This window comes from Leptonychotes weddellii, chromosome 14 (assembly GCF_054177405.1).
Source record: "Leptonychotes weddellii isolate Sample4059 chromosome 14, ASM5417740v2, whole genome shotgun sequence".
Classification (NCBI taxonomy): domain Eukaryota; kingdom Metazoa; phylum Chordata; class Mammalia; order Carnivora; family Phocidae; genus Leptonychotes; species Leptonychotes weddellii.
In genome coordinates this window covers 16,778,661-16,806,329 of record NC_138382.1, presented here as the reverse complement: position 1 = coordinate 16,806,329, position 27,669 = coordinate 16,778,661, and the positions used below count along the sequence as shown (strand labels likewise).

General features: G+C 39.3%; 1 long non-coding RNA gene across 4 annotated transcripts in view; it reads left to right on the top strand.

Annotated features, from left to right (window-relative positions):
- Positions 1-27,669, top strand: part of LOC145716993 (uncharacterized) — a 53,027-nt gene that overhangs the window by 14,592 nt on the left and 10,766 nt on the right. Inside the window, exons 3-6 of one of the 4 annotated variants that reach the window (XR_014139951.1) lie at positions 9,033-9,201; positions 14,622-14,707; positions 20,914-20,988; positions 27,247-27,341. This is a non-coding gene — a long non-coding RNA (uncharacterized LOC145716993). Of the gene's footprint in view, positions 1-9,032; positions 14,708-20,913; positions 20,989-27,246; positions 27,342-27,669 lie in introns of all 4 variants that reach the window. The other 3 variants (XR_014139950.1, XR_014139949.1, XR_014139952.1) reach the window with 3 other exon arrangements.

Below are 27,669 nucleotides of genomic sequence, written 5' to 3'. Positions count from 1 at the left end.
TTAATTTCTTTCAACAATCCTATATAGTTTTCACTGTACAAGTTCTACATTTCTTTTGTTAAATATATTCCTAAGTATTTTGATCTTTTGATATTGTGAATGAAATTGTTTCCTTAATTTCATTTTTGGATTGTTCATTGTTAGCTTACAGAAATAAAATTGACTTTTCTATGTTGATTTTGTATACTCTGACCTTGTTAACCTAGATTGCTAATTCTAGTTGTTTGGGTTTATATATATATATATATATATATAAGGAATATATATATGTATATTCCTTCTACATACATGACTCTGTCATCACAAATAAAGACAGTTTTACTTTTTATTTTCCAATCTATATGCCTCTAATATCTTTATTTTTTTATTGCACTGGGCAGAATCTCCAGTATAATCTTGAATAGAAGTGATGAGAATGGACATCCTTGTCTTGCTCCTGATTGGGGGTGGGGGACAGAATATAGTCTTTCACTTCTATGGGTGGTATTAATTGTAGGTTTTCAGAGATGCCCTTTACCAGGTTGAGGAAATTTGTTGAGAGTATTTTTTTTAAACCATAAATAGCTATTGAATTTGGCCAAGTGTTTTTTCTACATCTGTTGAGATGGTAATATGTTTTTTTTTTTTTTTGTCCATCGCTGTATTAATATAGTGCATTACATTAATTGATTTTCAGATGTTGAACTAACCATGTATTTCTGAGTTAAACTCCACTTGGTCATGATATATAATTGCTTTTATACGTTGCTGAGAACCGTTTAATATTTTGTTAAGGATTTTCCTTCTATATTCATGAGGGATATTGGTCTGTAGTTTTCTTATATTGTCTTTGTGTATGTGTTACTTTTTGACTTGGAAACAATACTGTACGTGTGTGCCTTAAGGTCACAAATACAACAGTGAATAATGTTCACTACATTCTCTACTCTCATGGAGTTTACAGTCCTGTTGGAAAAGTCATAAATACTAAAAGAAAATAAATGTTATTTTAGATATACAATTATAATTGTGATTGGTTTAAAATAAATAAATAATGTTATATGACTCTTTAAAGTTATGGAACCAAATGGAGAGGGGTAGGTGGACATTAAAAAAAAATTTTAATTCCAGTATAATTAACAGAGTGTTATATTAGTTTCAGGTGTACAGTATAGTGATGCAGCAATTTTATGCATGATAAGTATACTTTTAATTCCCTTCACCTATTTCACCATCCCCCCACCCCCTCCCCTCTGGTAACCACCAGTTTGTTTTCTATAGTTAAGAGTCTGGTTTTTCTATTTGCCTTGTTTTATACCTCGTTTTTTTTTGTTTCTTAAATTCCACACATGACTGAGATCATATGGTATTTTGTCTTTTTCTGACCATTTTTTAAATTGGATTATTTGTTTTCTTGGTGTTGAGTTGTATAACTTCTTTATATATTTTGAATACTAACTCTTTATTGGATATGTCATTTGCAAATACCTTCTCCCATCCAGTAGGTTGTCTTTTAGCTTTGTTGATTATTTCCTTTGCTGTGCAGAAGCTTTTTATTTTGATATAGTCCTAAGAGTTTGTTTTTGCTTTTGTTTCCCTTGCCTCAGGAGATATTTCTAGAAAGATGTTGCTATGGCCAATATTAAAGAAATTGCTGCCTATGCTCTCTTCCAGGATTTTTATAGTTTCTGGTCTCACATTTAGGTCCTTAATCTATTTTGGGTTTATTTTTGTCTATGATGTAAGGAAGTGGTCCAGTTTCATTCTTTTGCATGTAGCTGTCCAGTTTTCCCAACACCATTTGTTGAAGAGACTCTCTTCTTCCCATTGCATATTCTTGTCTCTTTTGTTGAAGGTTAATAGACCATATAATTGTGGGTTTATTTCAGGGATTTCTATTCTGTTCCATTGATCTATGTGTCTATTTTTATGCCAGTACCATACTGTTTTAATTACTATAGCTTTGTAATATAACTTGAAGTCTGGAATTGTGCTATCTCTAGTTTCGTTTTTCTTTTTCAAGATTGCTTTGGCTATTTGGGGTCTTTAGTGGTTCCATGCAAATTTTAGGATTGTTCATTCTAGTTCTGTGAAAAATGCTGTTGGTGTTTTGATAGGGATTGCATTAAATCTGTAGATTGCTTTGGGTAGTGTGGATATTTTAACAATATTTGTTCTTCTAGGGGCGCCTGGGTGGCTCAGTCATTAAGCGTCTGCCTTCGGCTCAGGTCATGATCCCGGCGTCCTGGGATCGAGCCCTGCATCGGGCTCCCTGCTCAGCAGGGGGTCTGCTTCTCCCTCTCCCACCCCCCTGCTTGTGTTCCCTCTCTCGCTGTGTCTCTCTCTGTCAAATAAATAAATAAAATCTTAAAAAGAAAAAAAAACTATTTGTTCTTCTAATCCATGAGCAGGGAACATCTTTTCATTTGTTTGTGTCATCCTCAATTTCTTTCATCAGTGTTTTATAGTTTTTAGAATATAGGTCTTTCACCTCTTTGGTTAAATTTATTCCTAGGTGTTTTATTGTTTTTGGTGCAGTTGTAAATGGGATTGTTTTCTTAGTTTCTTTCTGTTACTTCATTATCTGTGTGTAAAAATGCAATGGATTTCTGTATATTGATTTTTTATCCTGCAACCTTACTGAATTCATTTATCAGTTCTAGTAGTTTTTTGGTGGAGTCTTTTGGGTATTCTATATATGAATCATGTCATCTTCAAATAGTGAGAGTTCTACTTCTTTCTTTCCAATTTGGATGCCTTCTATTTCTTTTTGTCATCTGATTGCTGTGGCTAGGACTTCCAGTACTATGTTGAATAAAAGCGGTAAGAGTGGACATCCCTGTCATGTCCCTGATCCTTAGGGGAAAAGCTCTTAGTTTGAATATGTTAGGTGTGGATTTTTTCATAAATGGTCTTTATTATGTTGAGGTATGATTCCTCCAAACTTACTTTGTTGAGGGTTTTTATCATGAATGGATGTTATACTTTGTCAAATGCTTATTCTGCATGTATTGAAATGATCTTTTGATTTTTATCTTTTCTCTTATTGATGTGATATATCACATTGATTGACTTGTGAATATTGAACTACCCCTGCATCGGTAGGGGGACATGCTTTATTGATTAGTAAGGAAGAACTCTCCCAAGGGGTGATATTTAAGCTAAAACCTAAAACATGAGCCTCCTGGAAAAGGGAAAGGAGATATGGGGGTATTTCAGACAGAGGTAACAATAGGTGCAAAGGAGCCAGCCAGGAAAAACTTTGATGAAATAGAGAAACTGGGCCATATGAAGAAAAGCAAAATACATGAATGACTAAAGGGAGGGGGAAACTTGAAAGGTAAAATGCTTTACTTTATCTTCTAAAAGTACTGAATTTGGCCCTGAGAAAAATGCAGGTATTACTCGAAGAAGCCAAAGAGTTGCTTGGATGGAAAGAAAATTATTTCTAATCCTGTCTTCTTGTCACTTAGAAGGTTCCTAGAGGCTGGGTATGATGATGCTATCACAAACCTTAAGATCCACTGGTTGAATGTGACTTCAGGGATTTTCAGACATCTTGTATACCAAAACCCAAATAAGAGAAGCCTGCCCACTGCATTTTGCTGGAAGTACTTGTATAAATAGTTCAGTGTGGTTTTTATTCTTCGATGGTCATAAGGATTTTTCTGGCACCCAAAGAGTTACATACCCATTCATCTGTCAATTGAAATAGAAATATTACTCAAGAGAGTGTTCACAGGCACATGTTTAAATAAATGCAGGTAAGACAAGTGAAAAATGGCTCAGTCCTACATACCCTTGGCATTCTAGGAAGCATGTGTACATTTTAAAACTGATTGCTTTTCTAATTCTCTGTGTATCATATTGACGGCTTTAAAAAGAATTTACTGATTTCCTTGATGAAGAGTTTAGCAAATGCAGAATTGAACTTAATTTCTGAATGCTTTGATTGCTTCTAATTGCCTTTTGTTTCTTTATGTGTCTCAGTTTAATACCACAGAAAGCTTTTGAATCATTAACGCTGGAAACATAAACCCACCACTTCATCACACAATAAGTAAATCATAGGCATCCAGGCTAGCCTGCAAATCTGACCTGGAAGTGTCTTTTCTAAGGTTCAGCTGGGAGATTTGTCTGTCTTCAGCCGCTTAAGTCATTTGTCATCTTAGTGGAAATTTTCAGGATGCCCTCACGGCTATAAATTTCCAGCTTGGTATGGAAATTCATTGCCCCATCCACATCTGAACATTCTAGATATGGAAGAAGCTTTAAGTTATATTCACTGTCTGAAACAGCAAGGGAATCTTAAAGTCCTCTTATTGCAAACCCCTTCTCCTCCTTCTCCCCCAACCCAGCGGAAGTAATGGTATAATGCAAAGGTAGCTTTAAAATAACATATACCGAAGGTTATTGTTAGCTCTTAGCTTAAGAATACAAACTTCAGGGTGCCTGGGTGGCTCAGTCATTAAGCATCTGCCTTCGGCTCAGGTCATGGTCCCAGGGTCCCGGGATGGAGTCCCACATCGGGCTCCCTGCTGGGTGGGAAGCCTGCTTCTCCCTCTCCCACTCCCTCTGCTTGTGTTCTCTCTCTCACTGTGTCTCTCTCTGTCAAATAAATAAAATCTTTTAAAAAAAAAAAAGAATACAAACTTCAGAATTAGACCTGGATTCAAATCTAGACTCCCCGCTTTTAGCTGTATGCCCTCAGGAAAGTTATTTACTCTCTCTGAGACTCAGATCCTTCATCTAAAGAATGGAGGAAATAATCTCTATCTCAAATGGCTGTTATAAGAATCAAACAAGATAATATACATAAAGCATAAGGCCTAGTTCTCGGCGCACAATAAGAGCTCATGAAACTTATTAATTTACAGATAAGGAAACTCATCTATCTATGAAATATCTAAGAGGCCACACACTTGTCCAACATGTCATGGAATGACTGGTGCAGAACCGTAGAGTTGAATGCTCTTGATTTTCATACCAGAGTTCATTCTGCTCTAAATGCTCAAATACTTTGGTTGTTTTTCAAGTGATAAGTGCAGAATTATTCCTCCTGCTTTCTTATTTTTCTGATCACTTAGAGTTTTGGTTCTAGCTTGCTATCATGTGAACCTTAAGCTAACCAATATGCTCATCTGAAAAAATATGAAAACAGTGCAAAATAATTAGAAGGTGAAAAACCTAATTGGAAAAGAAATATTCTGAGAATATGGTAAAAATAGAAGAAATACATATGCAGTAACTGTAGAATAATGGCTTTGTTTTGAATGATGATACTTTTTAATTTGCTAAAGGAATTTTTTCAGGAAAAAATTATTCTTGATGCAAAGTCTAATATATGGTCTTTGTATATGCATGTATGTTTATATTACCAAAAAAATGTTTTTAAGAACTTATTTTCCCCCTAAATGTTTCAGCTAAACAAGAAGGGTTTGTAGAGGGGAAAGAGGAGAGACCTAGTGCTGTTTTTCCCCTGTGACAGGAGGGATTTTACCAAGAAATAGAAGATGGATACCACCTTGTTCCCACTGCCAAAAGGAGTTCTACTGAAGTCCAAAGCAGAAGAGGAAAGTGAGTAAGTAATTCTTACTGATGATAGCTAGAACAGTAAACTGGGAGTCGAGAAGGAGCTTTCCCCTCTTGTGCTAGTTCAACATTATTTCAGCCTTGTTTGCTTGGGCCCCCAGCCTCCTTCCCTTGGTATCACCAATCCACCCCTGACCTGGGAGGGCATAGCCCAGGACCTCTTGCAGCCTGTGGGCCCCAGTGAAACTTACTGGAAATGTGACTGCAGTAATTGTACTGCTGTGGTTCCTTGGATCATATTAAGTAAGATTCCTTTTATTCATATTTACATAAGCAAAATGTGATAGTAACTACAAATAATATAAGTAATATGAAATGTGAGAGTGAAAACAATAAGTCCTCTTCGCCCACAGCACTTGGTATCTTGCTTTTTTCACTTGACCATATGTCTTGGAACTTTCATGTAGTAAATATAAATCTACCTCATTTTTTTTTTAATCATCATATAGTATTCTACAGTATAAATGCACAAAATTCATTTAACTATTCCCTAATTGAGGCAAATTTCTGCGCTTTTCCAGTTCTTTATTATAAATAAAGCTGCAATGACTGTGTTTATTTTTGAACATGAATGTTTCAAAAGAATAGATTCTTAGAAATGGAATTCAGAATTCCAAGGATATGCTTATTTTAAATTTTAATAGATATTTCTAAGTTGCCATCAAAAAAGTTTGTATTAATGTACGCTATTACAAACTGTATGGAAATCACCCATTTCCACCTGATAATACTTGTGTCAATCTATTCTTCACAACCTGATTGGTTATAAAGTATGCCTCATTGCTTATTTTGCATTTCCTTTATTACTTTTGAGACTAAGCAACTCTTTAAATTTTATCATTCTTTTTGTGTGTGTGAACTATTTCTTTTAACCGGTTTTACATTTTATCCTTTCAATAATTTTAGTAGATTTTAATAGATTTTGTATATTATATTTTGTTTTATATATTTTGCAAAGACTTTCAGTGGGACCTTTTATTTTGGGGTCTTTTGTCATACAGATTAGTAAGACCTTTTTATTAATGGCTCCTGGAATTTATGTCTTTCTTAGGAAGGCCTTCATTACCATCTCCCCTCACATTATAAAAACTGATGTGCTAAAATTTACTGTAGTTCCTTCCTGATTTGGGTTTTTTTTTTTTAATTAGTGTTTAGAATTTAACCATTTGGATTTTGTGTGTATGATGTGATAATGGCATCCAAATTAAATCTTTTTCTGGTTTTCCAACCCTCTCAATATCATTTTTGAATAGTCCTTTTTGTTCGGATTTGAAATACATGATCCTTTATTTTTGAATTTCCTTTTTCAGTTCAGTTTGTTCATGTCTTTATTGTGAACCAATACAACATTATTTAACATAAACATGAAAAGTCAGGTCCTTCCTCTTTGTTCTTTTTTTTCCCCCCCAAATTTTATTGCTTGTTCTTGTGCATTTTCTCTTCCACATGAACTCTAAAATCAGCTTATCAAGTTCAGTAAATCTCCTGTTGTGATTTTTATTAGGATTGCATTGAATTTATGGATTAATTTGGAAAGGTGACATCTTTATAATATCGACTCTTTCATTCAGAAACATGTATAGCTTTCCATCCATCAGGTCTTCTTTTATATCTTCCATAAAATTTTATAGTTTTCTTCATGTGGACCTTGCATTGTTCTTGTTGGTTTATTCCTAGGGGATTGTTTTTAAAGCTTATGTTGCCACTGGGAATGGGCTCTTTAGATTTTGGTTTTCTGCAGAGAAAAGGATATGAAAATGAAAAGAAAGCAGGCACTGAAAGAACAGGAGAGAGAAGAAAAAGAAAAATTAGGAAGGGAAGATGAGATGATGAACAAGGAAGACAGAGAGGAGAAATTTAGTGGGGTTTTTTTTTTTAGTACCTATCATGTGACGTGTCCTATGATGGAGGCGTTCGTGAGCACCATCTCACACACTCTTCCCGCCAGGTGTCTCATCTGAGAAAACTGAAGCTTAAAAAGGTCAGCAAGGAAGCCTGGAACAGGAAATGGAAAGGGAACAGTTTTGGAGTGAGATCTGGGAACCGCTCCCAGATTCTAATCTCACCAGCTGTGTAATTTTGCTCCAGTTACCTAATTACATTTCTCTTTTGGAAAACTTCAGTAATATCTGCTCAGGTGATAGTGAGGATTAATTGGAATCATGGATCTGAAGTGTGTCTGCTCATTAGATGCTGCTCTCGGTGAATGCCAGTTCCCATCCATGAACCCATCCCTTCCTGCCCCCTGCCTTTCTGCCATGACAGGGAGTCCCAGAGTCTGCTCGAGATAGCAAGGAGCATTCAGGTTAATATGCAATGTAATTTTTATTCCCTGAGTCCATAACATCCAGGAACGCATACCTAACATTCTTAAGAAACATTGTAGGAGAAACAGTCGTTAGATACTGTGATCTGAGTCTGAAAAAAATCACATAAACCTAAAAAAAAAAAAAAAAAAAAAACAAACGATCCATTTTTACAAAAGGAGGCACTGTTGAAATGTGAATCCATATTCAAGCCCAAATCCCCAGTGAGAAACACCCTCTATTTCTACCCAAACAATAGTTCCTTATCCCGAGACAAGGCTGTCTACATAGCTCTGGAAGGCATCAAATCCCCATGGTGATGGCAACGGTTTCTCCTAGGGACACTGGAAACAGTGTCTGGAGGAACCACAGCACCTGACCCAGGGCTTTGGCCATCGAAACGAGACTCGTTCCCAGCCTGAACAGTAGGAAAAACAGAACTGGCCCCTATGTCCTGGCTATGTCTTGTATTTGCTGTAGGGCTCTGATCCTCTGGAGAAGTTATCCTTATGAGATGTGAGTCTGAAGTCAAGAGAGGTAAATAAGGCATACTGAAATGTTCTCTTCTAGGCACCATGCACATTTGTTCCCAACACATTACTCTTACTCATCACGAAAATGTATGACCTGGCCTGGATGGAAATCCTCTGCTCTGAGCCTTATTTCCCTCATCTGAAAAATGGGGTTAATAACAAGGATCTCAAAGGATTGCTGTGATGATTAAATCATACAAATGTAGAATTATGCCCAGTGAAAATCCAAAGTATTCTTTCATCATATAGGAAACTGTATTCATAGGTGGTGAATGTTTTCAGTGGTTCTGCGTTTCACTGTTCAAGGGGAAATGTGATTTCTGCAATAAAGCCAAATGTCATATGATTCTGGGACTAGTAAATAATGTGTGCAATTAAGCTGAGCAACTGTATTTTTTAACTTTTTTTTTTTTAAAGATTTTATTTATTTATTTGACAGAGAGAGAGGCAGCGAGAGAGGGAACACAAGCAGGGGGAGTGGGAGAGGGAGAAGCAGGCTTCCCGCGGAGCAGGGAGCCCCATGTGGGGCTCAATCCCAGGACCCTGGGACCATGACCCGAGCCGAAGGCAGACGCTTAACGACTGAGCCACCCAGGCGCCCCTTTTTTAACTTTTTTTGAAGGAGTGATCTCTGTTAAATACTGAGACTGGTTTCCATATGTGACCTGTAAATTGACCTCGACCCATCAGATCTATATCCAAATTATATCCAGAAGCCAGTCACTTCTGACCACCTCCTATGCTACTGCCTGTTCAAATTGAAGCCATTGTCATCTTTCTCCAGGATTATTGTAAGTAGTGTCCTCCTAAATGGTTTCCCTACTTCCTATTTACCTAAAAATATTTTGAGCAATGACAGTATCATTGGAATAAATGTATCATCTCTCTAGAGGGATGTTTTGGCCATCACTTAGATATTCACTTAGTTAACAGATATTTATGGAGCTTCTACCATATGCCAGCCTTTTTCCAGGCTCTGATGATACAGCAATGAACACAACATACACAGATCCCTGCCTCATACAGCATATATTCATTGGGTGCAATGACTATTTAACAAATAAACAAGTATAACATACCCTATGCCAGAAGGTGATGGGCGCTATGGAGAAAAATAATGTGGAACAAGGGAGGGGAAAGGAGCACAGGAGTGGGAGTGGAAAGTGGGGTTTTTAAGTTTAAACATGGTGGCTGGAAAAAGTCCTTCTGATGAGCTGACATTTGAGCAGAGACTGGAAGGAGAGGTGGGAGAGGGCCACAGGGGTTATGGAAAGGATAATGGAGAGAAGGGAGTAGAGAGGGTGTTCCAGGCAGAGGAAACAGCAGGTACAAAGGCAAAGCAAAGAGGCCAGACCGGCTTGGCACAGTGAACAGAAGGAGAATAGAGAGGTGGTTACACATATGGTGGGAATGGGAAAGGGATCACAATGATCACTTCAGGCCTTCATGAGGACTCAGGTTCCTACTCAAATGAGTTGGAAATCCACTGGAGAATTGTGAGGGGAGAGGTGACCATGATCTGATTTACGTTTTTAAAGGATCATTCTGGCTAACCACTTCCGTAGAGCAATGGTTCTCAAACTTGAATATGCATCAGTCACCTCCGAGGGCTTGTTACAACACAGTTGCCACATCCATCCCGAGTTTCTGATTGAGGAAGTCTGGTGTGATGCAGGAGAATTTGCATTTCTAGCCAGTTCCTAGGTGATGCCAATGCTGCTGGTCTGGGACCACACTGTGGGGACCACTGGTGAACAGAATAGTTTGTAGGAGAGGGAATAGTTGAGGCAGGAGAGCCAGCTAGGGGGCTATTTGCAGTAATCCAGAAAAAAGATGATGATGCCTTCAGTTCAACTAGGTGGTAGCAGAAGAGTGGTAAGAAGAGATTAGATTCTGGGTAGAATTTGGGTATAGATCCAGTGGAATTTGCTGAAGCATTGAGTGTGGAGCATTATGAAAGAAATGAGTCCAGAGTTTAGTTTAAGCAACTAGATGAATGAAATTACCATTTACTGAGACGGCAAAGACTTAGGTAGGGTGTCAGGCTTAGTTTGGGGGACTGTTAGATTTGTTATGCCTGTTAAGGATCCAAGTAGAGATGTCAGTCAAGTCTTTTCTTTTAGAAGAGTCTAGAATTCAGGAGAGAATTTTGGGCTGGAAGTAGAAGGGCAGGAGTCAGCAGCATGTAGATGGCTTCGTGAAGCCTGGCTGAGATCATCACTGGAGAGAATTAAGGTAGAGAAGAGGTTCAATGCCTGATGCTGTGGCAGTCAGTCCCGGGGTCAGAAGTCAGGGTGAGGAGAGGGACCAGAAATGAGATTGAGATCAGGGAGGTGAAAGGAAAACCAGGAGAGTGTGGGGGCCTGGATGTCAAGGGAAGCAAGTATTTTAATGCATTCAGGTGCATTTGCTATGAAGCCACCTTGTCATAATAGTTACTGCCAGGCATCCTCTGTGAAGGAGGAGATACTGCCTACCATGAATATGCCAAATTGTGAAGTGGTTCCTTATGGATAAATTATCCCCACAGGAAAAGATAGTTACCTTGATTGAAATTTCATACACATACACACACACACACACACACACACACACTCACTTTTGAGCTGATTTTACCGTTGCAACCAAAAAAACACACTATTGACACAATTTAATCATTAACATAGTTTGAATCTTTTCTTTCATCTTAGAGCATTCTGTCTAGCTTACTTTTGTCTTTGAAGCAAATTGTCCAATTTTGAGGGTTGGAGTTATATGTGTGATCAGACTGCTGGGAATTTGTGTGAGTAAATTGAATAAATGTTCCAGAAAGTACAGAGGTTTTTTTCTTGCCCCCCCCCCTTTATTTTCTGATATTGAGTCTTGGAGGAAACCTTTGGTTTTTCAACACAATTCCAGCTACCTCAGCTCCCTGAAGTACTTACTACAGGAAGCTGTTGCTTGCTTCTCTTGTGAGAATTACAGAGAAATTCTGGTAATTCAGGATGCACTGAGAAGAGCCATTTGTTGCATACCTTATCAAGGTACAGCTGATGGCAAGCAAGCCTTACTCAGTAAAGAAGTTAATGATAATTCATTTCACAGACTTTTTACATTGTCTCTTTTGTGAGTTGCAACTCATCTTTAAACCTGTATAGTGTTAAAAAAGTGTACCCCACAGACTGTGTATTGCTCCTCATTATAAGAAAAAATACTACTTGTAACTCAGCATTACACTCCCCAAATAAATTGGGCAAAGAAGACAATGCCCAGCACTGTGGTTGTTACAAGCGGTGAAGGGATGAATGATTCGCACAGCACATTGCTGCATGTTACCTCTTAAAGGGGGACCGTGGTTGCTGGTACTCAGCACTCCTCCCCATAGAAGATGCCCAAACAGACTTCATGGAGGTATAGTCTGCTTCTCTATAAGGAGAAAACAATTGTTTATTATTCAGGCTTACTTACCAAATGGAATATTGAAATACTTAGGACTAGGTATGTAACCTTTTCATGTCTTGTTTATTCAACAGATATTTCTATTAAATTTCAGGCACTGACCTATGTGTCTGAGATATATATATAAACAAAACAGACAAAAAGCCCTGCTTTCTTGGAACTTACATTCTTGTGGGGGGAGAAAACAATAACTAAAAGCATAATAAATAGTTAAGTTATAGAATATGTTGCAAAGCCATAATGCTGTGGGAAAAACAGCATGAGAAGAGGTTTGGGCATGCAGGGAGAAAAACAGTTTGCAGTTTTCAATAGAGGAGTCAGGGTAGGTCTCATGGAGAGGGTGACATTTGAGTGAAGATTTGCAGGAGGTAAAGTAGTTAGCCAAGTGGATTTCTGAGGGAAGAATGCTTCAGGCAGGTAAAAGAGCCAGGGCAGAGTCAGGCCAGGAATGTATAAGGAATAGGATGGGGACCAGTGTGTCTGGAGCAGAGTAACAGGAGATGAGATCAGAGAGGAGATGGGGCCCCACTTGTAGAGGGCCCCATTGGCCATTCTAAGGACTTTGGCATTTTCTTTGAGTGAAATGAGAAGCCCTGGGAGGATTTTAGGCAGAAGAGTGATATGATCTGAATTACATATCAGGAAGATCATTCTGGTTTCTTTGTTGGAAAGTCTCTTAAAAGGCAAGTTTGGCAAGTTTGGGAACAAGAAGACCAAATAGGAGGCTGTGAGATGAAACTAGAGTGTTGGCTGTAGGGATGGAGGGACGTGGTCAACAGCGATCCCCAGATTTTGTATGAATAACTGGAAGGTTGGAGTTGTCATCAACTGAAATGGGAAAAACCTCTGATAGAGAGGTTTGTGGTAGAAGCCAAGAACTTCATTTTCAGACGTGTTAAATTTGAGATGTCTGTGAGGCATCCAAATGGAGATGTCAAGTAGGCAACTGCATGTATGAGCCTAAAGTTGAAAAGAGAGGTTGGTCACAAGATGTAACTGCAGGAGTCATTGTCATATCGATAAAGGAGTTCATTAAGAAAGTTGGTGCTTATACAACTCAACACCAAAATCCAAATAATCTGATTAAGAAAGGGACGGAGGACCTGAATAAACTTATTCCCAAAGAAGACATACAGATGGCCAATAGACACATGAAAAGATGCTCAACATCATTAATCATCAGGGAAATGCAAATCAAAACCACAATGAGATATCACCTCACACCTGTCAGGATGACTAAAATAAAAAACACAAGAAATAACAAGTGTTGGCGAGGATGTGGAGAAAAAGGAACTCTCATGCACTGTCAGTGGGAATGCAAACTGGTGCAGCCACTGTGGAAAACAGTATGGTGGCTCAAAAATTTAAAAATAAACTTACCATATGATCCAATAATTCCACTACTGGGTATTTACCCAAAGAAAACAAAAACACTAATTCAAAGAGATATATGCACCGCTATATTTATTGCAGCATTATTTACAATAGCCAAGATACGGAAGCACCCCAAGTCTATCATCTATCCATTGAGAGATGAATGGATAAAGATGTGGTATATACATATACACCGGAATATTACTCAGCCATAAAAAAGAAAATCTTGCCAAGTACAATAACATGGTTGGACCTAGAGGGTATAATGCTAAGTGAAATAAGTCAGTCAGAGAAAGATAAAAACCATATGATCTCACTTGTATGTATAATGTAAGAAACAGACAAATGAACAAAATAAAAAAGAGACACACAAACAAAAAACCAGACTCTTAAGTACAGGGTACAAACTGGTGGTTGCCAGAGGGCACGTGGGTAGGGGGATGGGTGAAATAGATAAAGGGGATTAAGAGTACACTTATCATGTGATGAGCACTGAGGAATGTTTAGAATTGTGGAATCATTGTATACCTGAAACTAATGTAACGTATGTTAATTATACTTCAATTTTGAAAAAAGTTGGTACAGGGAAAGAAAAAAACCAAGGACTGATCCCAGGGGTACTCCAAAATTAGTAGGTCTTGGAGAAGAGGGGGGACTAACACAAAGACTAAGAAGGAATAACCAGTGAGCCAGGAGGCAAATGAAAAAGAATATGGTGTTCTGGAAGCCAAGCGAAAAAAATGCATGGAGGAAGAGGGAGTGATCAGCCATGCCACTGGATTTACAGGTGAATTTCCTTCCTCGTCAAAATGCAAGTAATAATAGTGCCTGCCTCATAGGCATAAATCAGATAATTTATGTGAATGGCCAATCACAATGCTCTATGCCAATAAGGGCTCAAAAATACTACCTATTTTTTCTATTCCTAACATCTCTGAAAAATCACTTCTCATTATAAAGCTGTTCACTGTACAAGATAACCCGTAGGGGGCGCTCAAAGCCTTCCTTCTTTCCTGGTACTGCTCTTCCCCCAAGAGGTCCCAAACTTAGATGCGGGACAAAATGGACCCAATGGCAACCGAATCCTCCATGGTAAAGGTGGAAAAATGCAATGCAGTGGATGTCAGACTTAAGTGAGGGTAAGAATTGCCCAAGGAGCTTGTTAAGATGGAAATCTACAGCAGGCCCAGCCACCAGAGATTCTGATTAAGTACACTGAGAAGAGACCTGAGAATCTGCATTTTCCGACTCCAGTTGATTCCAGTGTATGTCTTCCCACACTGCTGCAGTGTGGAGAAAAAGAAAACCAACCAGCCTGTAGCAAATATTTGCTTCCTCTGTTTTTTTTAGGACCTTAGAATAAATTTTGCTTCTCTTTTGTCTCTCTTCTTCCATGTAGCCAATGAAGTGAGCCAACCTTGGGAGTTCTTCTAGACAGGGAGGTCCTAACAGGACCAGGATGATTCTACAGAAAGCAGGCCTGGGGTGAGTGGTTTGGCCCAGCTTTTAGTCTGTCCACCTCAGAAGACACAGTGTGGGGCCTCGCAGTCCTCGTCTGGCCCCCGGGTCTTTTTGTTGTTGTTTTGATAACATTTACCTTTATGTCCAACATTTACAACTCAGGCGATTTCACATACAACCCCAGGCTTCCTGATTCTCTAGGACAATAAGAAGATTTGAAACCTGGTCCTGCATTCCCACATAGCAAAGTTGCTTTCCTCAGGTGGGCATGGGCTCCATAAATTGCCACTATCCCCTTCCTCTTTACCCCCCAAAAATCGAAGCCAAGGGTCCATTGCCATTTATCATCATAATTACACTTATATTTTCCTCAATGAACTATTTCTTTGGAAAATAAAGTTATAACAAGAGGGTTTAGTGTTTTGAAAATAAATTTTCTTATACCAGCCCTTTCTCTCATATTATCTGTCTGGCTTCTCTAGGTACTTAAGCTTGTTATCTCTGGCCTAGCTCTATCCAGAGGTGAAAAAGTTGTCCTTATATTAAAAAATAATCTGGAATACTATTCAGTAATAAAAAGGAGTGAACTACTAACATGCACAATAAAATGAATGAACTTCAGAAATTTTGGGGGCGCCTGGGTGGTACAGTCAGTTAAGCAACTGACTCTTGGTTTCAGCTCAGGTTGTGATCTCAGGGTCGTGAGATCAAGCCCCACATCAGGCTCTGTGCTCAGTGTGGAGTCAGCTTGGAGTTTCTCTGTCCCTCTCCCTCTGCCCCTCCTCCTGCACTCTCTAGTTCTTTCTTTCTCAAATAAATAAATCTGTTTAAAAATTGAGCAAGAGAACTCAGACACAAAATTATAATAATGTATATTTCCACTTACATGAAATTCTAGAAAAGGCAAGACTAATCTATAGTAACAAAGAAGAACAGTGGTTTCCTGGGGTGGAGATTGGTTGCAAATGGCATGTTTTGGGATGATGGAAATGCTCTATATCTCAAATATAGTGGTGCTTATATATGGAACTATACATTTGTTAAATTGTACATTTTAAATGAATGCATTTTATTGTATGCAAATTTTACCTAATATAGTTAATTTTTTAAAGTTACCTAAACTTTAGGTTTAGGGGAGGGGAGGCCTGGGTGGCTCAGTCGGTTAAGCATCTGCCTTTGGCTCAGGTCATGGTCCCAGGGTCCTGGGATCGAGTCCCGGATCAGGCTCCTTGCTCAGCGGGGAGCCTGCTCCTCCCTCTGCTTGTGCTAGTTCGCTCTCTCTCTGACACATCAATCAATCAATCTTAAAAATAAATAAATAAATAAAGTTACCTAATAGAGTTGCACCAGGAAAGAGATGGAATAAAGTAGGCCCTTGCTCGGAGTTCCTTTTTGCCTATCACTGGGGATCACAGTCAATAGCAGGACAGAATTCAGGGTTTTAAGATTCATGAGCATGGTGGCCAATTTTTAAATCTCCTAGACATAGAAATAATACTTGGCACCGGCCAGCAGAGCTAGATGAGTTGACAGAAGGGATTGCGGATGTGGGTAAAAGTTCTCAGGGGACTTTCCGTGGAGTTGCATTCGGAGAGAAGCTCAGGGCTTCCCCAGGGAGAGGACCTAGGAAGCTAGACAAAGCATTGGCAGGAATGCAGTGTCTTGTCCTCCTCTTCCTCCTCTTCCCCTTTCCCCTCTTCCTACCCCTTCTTCTTCTTCTTCACCAGACTCACTCAGTAATCTCAACCTACAAAAGTACTTTTCATAGCTGGTTGGTGACATTCCATGTGGCGGGAGTGGAATCTGGGATTGGCAACTCTTGTCATTCTCCTCTAGGGACAAAGCAGGCTCACCTCAAAATACACAGGGTGTTGGCGTGGAGGCTGTTGGTTTCCAGTTGCCCCCCATCCCTGCCAGCACTTGGAGTTGTTGCCTTCTTCTTCTTCTTCTTCTTCTTCTTCTTTTTAAACTATTTTGTTAGGTGTAGTGTTGTCTCATCATGGTTTTAATTTGCATTTCCCTAATGACTAATGATGTTGGGCATCTTTCATGTGGCTTCCTGGCTCTGCATGTGAAGTGAAGTCTCTGTTCAAATCTTTGCTCATTAAAAAAAAAAAATTCAGTTATTCATTTTCTTATTGTTGAATTTTGATAATTCTTAGTATATTCTGGATACAAATTTTTTCTCAGATAAGTGATTTGCAAATATTTTCTCCCAGTCTATAGCTTGTTCTTTCATGCTTTTAGCAGGGTCTTTCCCAGAGCAAAACTTATGCATTTTTATGAAGTCCAGTCCATCAATTTTATTTCTTTTATGGCTTGTACTTTAGGTGTCCCATCTAAGACCTATTTTCTTAATCCGAGGTCACAAACTTGAATCAATGCCTAAATGTTTATGATTCATTTTGAGTTAATTTTTATGTAAGGTATCAGAAATAAATCAGGATGTATTCATTTGCATTTCAATGCTTCTTCCTATTATTTTTTTAATAAGAAATTTCAGATAAAGTCCTTTTCAATCATTACATCACTTGTTTTTCCTTTCTTTGCTTCCCAGGCATAGACAACATTAAGGTTTTTGTGGGGATCCTTCTGATCCAGCTTTTACACATTTGGGTATATATCTATAAACTAAATATGATATTGTATTTATTTTTTTTACTTTTTAAAAAGATTGAGAGAGGGCGCCTGGGTGGCTCAGTCAGTTAAGTGACTGCGTTCGGCTCAGGTCATGATCCTGGAGTCCCGGGATCGAGTCCCGCATCGGGCTCCCTGCTCAGCGGGGAGTCTGCTTCTCCCTCTGACCCTCCTCCCTCATGTGCTCTCTGTCTCTCATTCTCTCTCACAAATAAATAAATAAAATCTTTAAAAAAAAAAAAAAGATTGAGAGAGAGAGAGAGAGCATGAGCAGGGGGGAGGGGCAGAGGGAGAGGGAGAGAGTCTCCAAGCAGAGCCCAAGGCAGGGCTTGATCCCAGGACCCCAAGATCATGACCTGAGCCAAAATCAAGAGTCAGTTGCTTAACCAACTGAGCCACCCAGGTGTCCCGGTACTGTATGTATTTTAACATGTTTTTGAGATCTAGCTATCTTGATACATGTAGACATAGTTTATTCTTTTTTTTTTTTTTAAAGATTTTATTTATTTATTTATTTGACAGAGAGAGACACAGCGAGAGAGGGAACACAAGCAGGGGGAGTGGGAGAGGGAGAAGCAGGCCTCCCGCTGAGCAGGGAGCCCGATGGGGGGCTCGATCCCAGGACCCTGGGATCATGACCTGAGCCGAAGGCAGACACTTAACGACTGAGCCACCCAGGCGCCCCGATATAGTTTATTCTTTTTAACTGCCTTGTAATATTGCCCCACATGAGGATGCCACCTTTTCCATATCCATCTCTATTAATGGACATTGCAGTGGAATCCAGCTTTTCACTAGTACAAACACTGCTATAGTAACCATCCTTGTATACATCCTTTGTACCCACGTAAGAGTTTCTCTAGGGTATATAACAGAAATTCAATTTCTAGGTGTTAGAATGCGCTTTGTTACTAAAATGGCTGAATTCGCTGAACTGATCGACAATTACACAGCACAGTATGATTTACAATCTCACAGCCTCAAGTCTCTGAAACTGTTGCCAATCGGACAGACATGAAATTGTTTCTTTAAAAAAATTTGCATTCACCTAATGATTACTTGTGAAGTCAGGCATCCTTTCATTTATTTTTGTGTTTTACTTTTTTTTACTGAAGCATGAATGATAGGCTAGTTTCAGGTGTATAGCATAGTGAATCAATAACTCTGTAGGTGTGCTCAGCACAAGCATAGTTACCATCTGTCAGCTTCCCTTACGAGGTTTATTGATCATTTCTGAATTGGCCTTTTCTCTATGTCTCCTCTTCACATGAGTTTTAAGTTTTGATAAAGATATGTATCAATATTTTCTGTATAGAGTATTGTGTATCTTGTTTAAGAAATTGTTTTCTACTCTGAGCTCATAAAGATATTTTTCTATACTTTCTCAATTTGGGGCCATATCTAGTTTTTCAGTTAAGTATTTTCCCCCACAAATAACTCTATTCAGATGAAACTTTCATACAATGAAATGTACAGCTCATAAGCATATGGTTTGATCGGTTTTGACAAATACACTCATGTGATCCATACCTCAATCAAAATATAGAACATGTTCATGACTATAAACTTCCCTTGTATCTCCTCCCAGGCACCTCATATCCTTTCCCTGATGCCACCACTGTTCTGATCTTTTTTTTCTACCACAGATTAGATTTGCCTGTTCTAGAAGTTCATGTGAGTGAAATCATCCAATGTATACTCTTTTGTGTCTGGCCTAGCTTTTTTCATTCAGCATGATCATTTTGAGATTTATTCACATTGCATGGATCAGGAGTCCCTCCACTGTTACCGCTGAGTATTTCCATTGCCTGGATGTACCACCGTTTGTCCTGCAGGTGGACATTTGGGCTGATTCCCTTTTGGGGCTATGATGAATGAATTTGATGTGAACATTCCCACACAAGGCTTTTTGTGGACTTAAGTCTCTCTCTTCCCTCAAACAGATATGTAGGAGTGACATTGCTAGGTAGCCACTTGAGTTTTAAGTTGACAGGTGATGGTCACTGGGCAGTTGGCATAGAGGGATTGATTGCAGTTGGTGAATAGAAGCCATGAAACTTTTCTTTTTTTGTTCTCTGATTTTCTCTGCCTGTTCCTCACCAGCCTCACTCCCCTCCAATCCCATCAAGGTCAACATCTTTAAAAGCAATGTGATTCTAGGTTATGAGACATTTATTGGCATCTGAGAACACTACTTCAGCTTGGAAAACACTATTTTATAAGGGCAATAGTTCTTAAAATTTTGCAGAGAGAGCAGAACCTATTTTTCAAATGAAATATTCTGAGAAGCCCCAGTATATAAAAAAATACTTTTTAAAAAATATTTTATTTATTTATCTGAGAGAGAGCAAGAGTGAGAGAAATCACAGAGGGAGAGGGAGAAGCAGACTCCCTGCTGAGCAGAGAGCCCGATGCCAGGCTCGATCCCAGAACCCTGAGATCATGATGCCACCCAGGTGCCCCCAAAATACTTTTAAAAAATGAAGCTGCTTCAGTTTTGTGGGTACACCTCTCTGCTTGTGCCTACTGTCCCCATCCTTGCTAACTAAGCAACTCCTTCATTTCTGTAGCATGTTTTGAAAAAAATTTGGTCTCAGGAAACTGATACTTAGACAGTGGCCAATCTTGTTGTTTTGTTTCAATTGTATGGATATGGTGTGGGTCTGTGGCTGTGATTTTTTTTTAAAGATTTATTTATTTATTTTAGAGTGAGAGAGTGTATGTGTGAGTGGGGGAAGGGGTACAGGGAAAGAATCTCAAGCAGACTCCACTGAACTCAGAGCCCAATGTGGGGTTCAATCTCATGACCCTGAGATCATGACCTGAGCTGAAATCAAGAGTCAGATACTTAACCGACTGAGCCAACCAGGCAACCCATGGCTGTGATATTTTATGTGTTCAGTTAATAAGTTCATAGTACACCTGAGAGACTTTATTTGTTTTTTTTGTACCTGAGAGACTTTAAATTAGAATTCTCTAACTTAGGAGATTCTGAAAAGCTGCTTGATTCTAATGAAAGAATACTTCGCTATAGCTGTTTAAAGAAGAGAATTGGGCACCTAAATCGGATCCCTCTGGCTTTTTTAGTGATATAAAGGGATTGGATTGATAATGAGGAGTGTGTGTGTTTGTTTTTTTTTTTTGTTTGTTTGTTTTTTAAAGATTTTATTTATTTGAGAGAGAGAGAATGAGAGACAGAGAGCATGAGAGGGAGGAGGGTCAGAGGGAGAAGCAGACTCCCTGCCGAGCAGGGAGCCCGATGCGGGACTCGATCCCGGGACTCCAGGATCATGACCTGAGCCGAAGGCAGTCGCTTAACCAACTGAGCCACCCAGGCGCCCTGGAGTGTGTGTGTTTGTGAGAGAGAGAGAGAGAGAGAGAGAGACTGAGCTACCTTAATACTGTAATATCACATTTTAAAAATAAAATATGCTATTATCTAAATGTTGCTGTAAAATCTAATCATGTAAGGGTGTTTTTGCCTTTTTTTTTTTTTTTTTTTTTTTTGGTAGCAGTAGATTGGAAAGAGACTAGGGGAGCTTCCTTTGTCTAGTGTATAATGTGGCTTAAAGGGAGTTTGTGTCTCATTTTAGAAAATGCTGCAGCTCCGTGAAAGCATCATTCGCATGTAGACAAATGGCCTCAGCTGTCCATGTCCTTGGTCCCAGGTAAATAAGAGCACTGATGGTGTGGATTAGAAAGCTGTTCTCCTCTCCCATTCTGCTGGTATTCCATTGTGGTGGTGGGGAGGTAGCAATCATGTCAACTCTGGTTGGTCTATAGTGCAGCTGGGTTAATCCAGGAAAGATGGACTTGGAGGGGAATATTGGCCTCATGTGCAAAACCCCGGGGAACACTCAAAATTCTGTGTCTTCCCTCACCGCTCCCCTGTCCTCCCTAAAGGGGAGATGTCAAGTATAGGTTGTGGACAAAATGGACACCAAGGATAAATTCAAGCTACTGTACTAAGGAGCAGAGTTCTGACGGGAGGAGGAAAGGGACTATGAATAAAATAGAAGTGAGACAGAAACATGCTTGGACCTCTTTGGGAGTGTTTCGTGTTCTTTCTCTCTTTCTCTGAACTCATAAACTGGTCCCTTACCTCCTTCTTCTGCTTGAAAGGAGGTGCCCCCATCCTTTGAAGGCAATGCAGGCATCAGAGTTGGGCCTACAATCAACTAAGGACTTGTACGGCAGGAAAAAGTCCTGTGGCTCATGCAAAGCCCAGCCTGGCTTAAGAGTCCATAAGGACAGAGATATCTTGCATAGGGAACTGTGGTCACAACCACTGGTGTTCCAGATACTGCCTCTGCTTCCACTTGGTTCCAGTTCAACTCAGCTTTTGACCCTTGAGTTGCCTCTCTTCTTTGTCTTGTTTCTTGTTCTTACCCTTGGCACTTGCTCACTTACCTCAATTTCCCTGACTTGCCCCTCTATATTCTTGAATGACCTGAGTTTGAACTCATACTTCTTGTTCAATCCTTTCCTTGTAAATTCAGGAAGCTTCTTTAACCTATCCCAGAACCCCAAATGCTGGCATGAATGAACCTGGATGGATGCCTCCCTTCACCGGCTGATTCTTCTTGATGTGGATACCAACATCAAGGGACTGAAAATTCCAGTGAATATCTGAAATACATTTTGAAAAACAAGCACTGTTCTTGTCCTTAGAGGATTATAATAACACAGAGACAAAATACACTGAGTATGACATTAGCAAAATTATGTGAAGCATTATTATTCATGTTAAGTCTAATTCGGTTCACTAATCCTAGGGTTATCTAAATTTATTTATTGCCTTGGAATAAAATATCTAAATTACTTACATATTTGAATAAATTTGCATGGTGGTAGCATTTGTTAGAAAAAAATTGATCTGTAATTCAAACACATTGAAAAAGTTAGCTGTACAACAGAAAGGATTATTTGAGAATATTTTTCAGGAAGAGATAGTTTTCAGGTTTGGATTTAAATCAGGAAGAATGTGAGTCAGCATTCAATAATTAATTCAATGAGGAGATAGAAATAACATCATTTATGATTATTATTGTGGGATCAGGAAATTTATCAGACTCATCTAGCCCTTAGATAAATCCCACAGCCCTTAGAATAGAACTCAGTAATATTATATGACAGAGTTTGTCAAAGTGAGGCTTGAAAATAGATTCTCCTCCTTCTCCCAAAAACATCAGAGCTACTGATATGGTCTGTAATGATTACTGAGGTGCAATAAGGTGAGAAAAAAATAAATTTGCCCATTATTTTTAAGATGCTGCCAACCAAGTTATAGACACACCTCCCCACATGCACCCAGAGTTAACTAAATTAATGTGTATTCTGAATTTTTGATAAAACATCTTCTAATGTTTTTGTGTGAGGGCCCAGCCGAACAATGAAAACTAACTCAAAATATAATATTTATGATGCAAGATATTTGCTCCCAGCGCTCTACCAGAAGATGGGAGAGTTGAATCATAGCCTCACGTTCAGCTCCTTGTTTTTCAGGTCAGAAGAACTCCAGTAACTCATCAGCCAGGTTCCAAATGGCTCATACCAGATAATCTCTGAAAATCTTTTCACCATTCAGTTCTTGCTCAAAAAGACTTCTAAATAATGGTTCAAGTTCAACTTGAGGAGGGACAAAATGACCATCTGGACTGGTTTTCAGTTCAGATCCCTATTTGATTTCATTCTCTCCTTTAGAATTCTGCAGGGCCTTTGTTAGCTCACCAAATAAACTTTAAGCTGTAGAGCAAACACTGGGTTTCAAGTGTCATAAAAGATAAATCAAGTGCTTGAAACCAGAGCAATCAATAATTTTTTTTTTTTCAAACTCACAATAGGAAAAAAAAAAAAAAAGAGCGTGCTTGTTTCTCTTTCCCATGCATTTTTTTTTTCACCAATCAGCTTTTTGGTCTGTTTCACTATTCATAGAAATTTGCTTATCAACTTTGATTCTAGTTAGAACAATCCGTTTAATCTTTGTAGATCTGCAGTGTCAACCGCCCCTATTTTTCTGACAGCTCAAACAGAACATAAAAGATACTAGCGTGTGTTATCTAATTTCCTGATCTTTCTCGTTCTGACATCCTGTAATAATTGCAAAATCATAGTTAAATACCAGTCTGGTGATACTATTTATTGCTTTTCAGTTTATTGATAGTACAAAAAGCATCCTCTCCCCACCCCCCAAATGCATTTATGTACAAAGTAGTCACAAGATGGTAGAATTTTAGAGTAAGGCAAGGGCTTTCAAAGAGCATTGAGTCCAGTATCTTCATTTCACGAATGTGGAAAATGAAGAACAGAGAGTGCAGATGCCTCGTGCAAAGTCCTCCAGCGTTCTTCAAAATACCCTTTATTGGAATTACAAGAGTTATTAGTATCTTCTAATAAGTCTCAGGGTTCCTTCCCCCTGCCCCCCACCTCAAACATTTAATCCATCATCAGGCCTTATCCATTTTACCTATTGAGACCTCCCAAATTTATCTCTTCTCTCCATTTCCAACAGTACTACCAGATTTTAGGTCCTCATTGGTTTGGGGATACAGTCCAAACTGCTTAGCTTGGTAAGAGCCCTTTTACAGGCTTACCCTTCAATCTTTTTGCCTTTCTGTCTTCACTGGCTTCTTTCATTCTCTGACCCAACAAATGATAAACTACTTGCAGTTCTATGAATAGACTACATTCTTACTCATTTCTAGTTCCTTGCACTTATTTCCTTAACATACATTGCTTCTTCCTCCCTCCCACTCATGTCCATTTACCTGATTAGGGTCTCTTCATCCATTAGATCTTTGTTACGTTATCCCTGCCCCTCAGCCCATTTTGAGTCAAGGCCCTTTTATGTATTCTTACCATACCCGTATTTCTCAGAGTAGTCTTTTGCCTTCTTAGTATTCAGAACGCTGTATTATAATGGTCAGGTAGCTTATTAGGGTCCATGTTTAGACTGTAAGTTCCTTGAGGACAAAGATTGGTATATTGTGAGTTGTTACGTCTTCAGAATCTAACCTAGTACCCATCAAAAAAAAAACAAGAGTAGGTACTCAGTAAAGAATAATAACAGCAGCAATAATAACAGCTATTTTTTATTGTTATTGGTTTTTTGTGTTAGACACTGCACTAAATTTGTTCCTTGCATGATCAGTACTTCTTCTGTGATGGTTAATTTTATATGTCAGTTTGGCTAAGTCTCAGAGCATCCAGATATTTGGTTAAACATGTCTGATGTTGCTGTGAAAGTATTTTTTAGATAAGATTAACACTTAAATCTTTAGACTTTGAGTTAAGCAGATTACTCTCCATAGCGTTGGTGAGGCTCATCCAATCAGTTGAAGGCCTTAAGAAAAAGACTGATACATTCCTCAGAAAGACAGAATTCTGTCAGCAGACTGCTATTGGACTCAAGTTGCAGAATCAACTTTCCCTTAGGTCTTGTCGGCTGGCCTTCCTGGCAGATTTTGGACTTGCCAGCCTCTATCTACAATCATGTAAGCCAATTCCTTAAAATCTCTCTTCCACACACAAACACACACACACACAGACACACACACACTCACACATCCTACTGGTTGGTCCTGTTTCTCTGGAGAATACTAATATACCTTCCAATAGCCTTATGATTAAGGTAATATTATTTTCATTTAGAAATGAGGAAACAGGACCACAAAGAAGTCAATCAGTTAACTGTCCAAGGTCATTTATCTAGTAAGTAGAGAAACCAAGTCCTGAGTCAAAGTCTACTTGACCATGAAACAGCAAAAAAATTGACCATAAAATTCATGATCTTAAGTACACTAGTTGAGGAATAAATGAATAATTAAATGAATGAATCAACAGATAACTGAAACTGGCTCATTCTTTATGTAGACATCACGAGTAGTTAAATGTAATATTTCTATCTAAAATAGACCTTCAGCATCATCTAATCACCTGATCTCTTATTTCACTGATAAGAAAACTGTTGATAAAATTCACTGTTGTTATCCTGTTGGTGAATGAGTTGGGAATTATGAAATCCAGGTCTCTGGAAGGTTAATACTGGAATCTTTCCACTATGCCAACATAGTCTCTTCCACAGCATTTGGTCATTAACTACAACTTTCTATGGAAAATAGATGATGTAAACAATGCCCCTGGGGCAGAATCCTGGGGCCAACATGCTGCCCAGCTCCTGGGAGCACCTTTCTTTCTCCTGTCCCCAAAAGCTATATGAGCCAGAGCACTAATACATGTGAATTTCAAGTCTGGTTGATGCATCTCTCAAACTGTAGTATAGTTTAATCATCTGGGGCAAGACAATGGGATAAATAAAAGGAAGCAATTTGATGATACAAAGTTGAACGTTTCATTGAACTCTTCAGCCAGAGCTGGGAGCTTCCCTCTTCCATCTTCCCATAGCCCTGAGAACAGAACTGTGTAATTTAAGCCATCACAAAGGCTTTTAATCCTTTCTTAACCATTAGGTTAATGATATTTAATGGTGTCTGTGGCATTTTAATATCTCTTCAGTAAATATTTGTTAAATAAATGATGTGTGCCTATTCAGGAATGATGACTGAGCTTATAAGATTGATAGAGATTTCAAGATGGAAGATAAGCTCACCTCAACTTCCTGGATTTGTCTTTTCCTTCACAGCTAACCAACATGAGTGCCTTGAAGCTGCCTTAATATATATTTTTAGAGGGGGGTGAGGGGCAGAGGGAGAAGGAAAAAGAGAATCTTTTTTTTTAAGATTTTATTTATTTATTTGAGGGGGAGGAGAGAGAGGGAGAGAGCAGGGGGAGGGATGGAGGTAGAGGGAAAGGCAGAAAATCTCAAGCAGATTCCACACCCAGTGCAGAGCCCAGTGGGGACTTAATCTCACAACCCTGAGATCATGAACTGAACCAAAATCAAGAGTCGGATGCTTAACCTACTGAGCCACCCAGGTGCCCCCCAACTGCCTGAATATTAATGAGAACTCATGAAGATATGCCAGGACAGTCATACTCCCCACCTTCAGGGAGAATACTGTGTGATACTCTCTTCCCTGCTCATTCATTTCAGTGTTAGCTTTTATGATGGAATGAGACTTCTGGGCTTTATGTTTAAGAAATCATGTAACTATAGCAGGAACAACAAGATGCAATTAAGAAAAGAGGAAAACTGATAGCAGCTTATTCTCTCTGGTGCTCAAAACAGAAACCACCTCAGAGAAAAATGTATCTTCCCTTTAGTGTCTCCTGGGGTTGGAAGAGAGGGGCCAGGCTGGCAGGGATGGAAGATACCAAATAAAAAGGGGGCCCAGTTCCTCTGCATGATAAGTAAGGTAACAGTGATTTTTTTAGCCTGGCTTCTCTGGTACTTTGGGGGAAATAATTGGGACAAAGGTCTATAAAGGAATGACAGGTTCTGCCGCCCGCCAACACAGTGGTTGACATACTGTGAAGAGTATCTGCCTGAAATAGATTCTGTAGAGCAGAGAAGGGAAAAGATTTTAAGACAAGTGATGTCTGCTCTCAATTTTTGTTTGTTTCTTTTCCTGAGGTATAACTCACCACCTTTATCCCTAACCTTTAGTAAAATCTGAAGCACATGAGAGCGTTATGATAAGGGTGCCTCAGGGCATGAAGGAGAGAGAGTGAAAAGTCCTGGGAAACTTAGAGCTGTTCAGAAGTCAGCAGAAGACATGGAGGGGAAGCCAGAGCAGCAGTTCAGAAGGAAATGTGACCACGTGGCCCTGGGAAACACTCCCCAGAATCAGAGAAGGGAGGAGATACTGCCATCACTCAGCGGAAGGCTTCAGGAGTAACCAAGAGTTACCTGGGATGCCGGGAGAAACGGAGGACATTCTGTTTGGATAAGAACACAAACATCAGTGAAGATGACGATCACACTTCGAGGCAGAACTCTTAGTAATTCTATACCTGTCTCATTCCAGAGCAGTGCTAAATCAATAAATAAACCAACAAGCGAATGAATGAATGCCTCTGGCTGAGAGGAGAAGAAGGGAGAGAAGACAAGGATTCCAGCTGGGTGAGCCAGAGATTCTTTTCTACCCATGACCCTCACTCTACTTCGTAACCAGAAAACTCTTCTAATCTTTTTGAGAGGTGGGGGGAGGGGCAGAGGGAGAAGGAGAGAGAGAATCCCAAGCAGGCTCCATGCCCAGTGCAGAGCCCGACGTGGGGCTGGATCTCATGACCCTGAGATCATGACCTGAGCTGAAATCAAGAGTCAGATGCTTAACGGGCGCCTGGGTGGCTCAGTTGGTTAAGCGACTGCCTTCGGCTCAGGTCATGATCCTGGAGTCCCTGGATCGAGTCCCGCATCGGGCTCCCTGGTCGGCGGGGAGCCTGCTTCT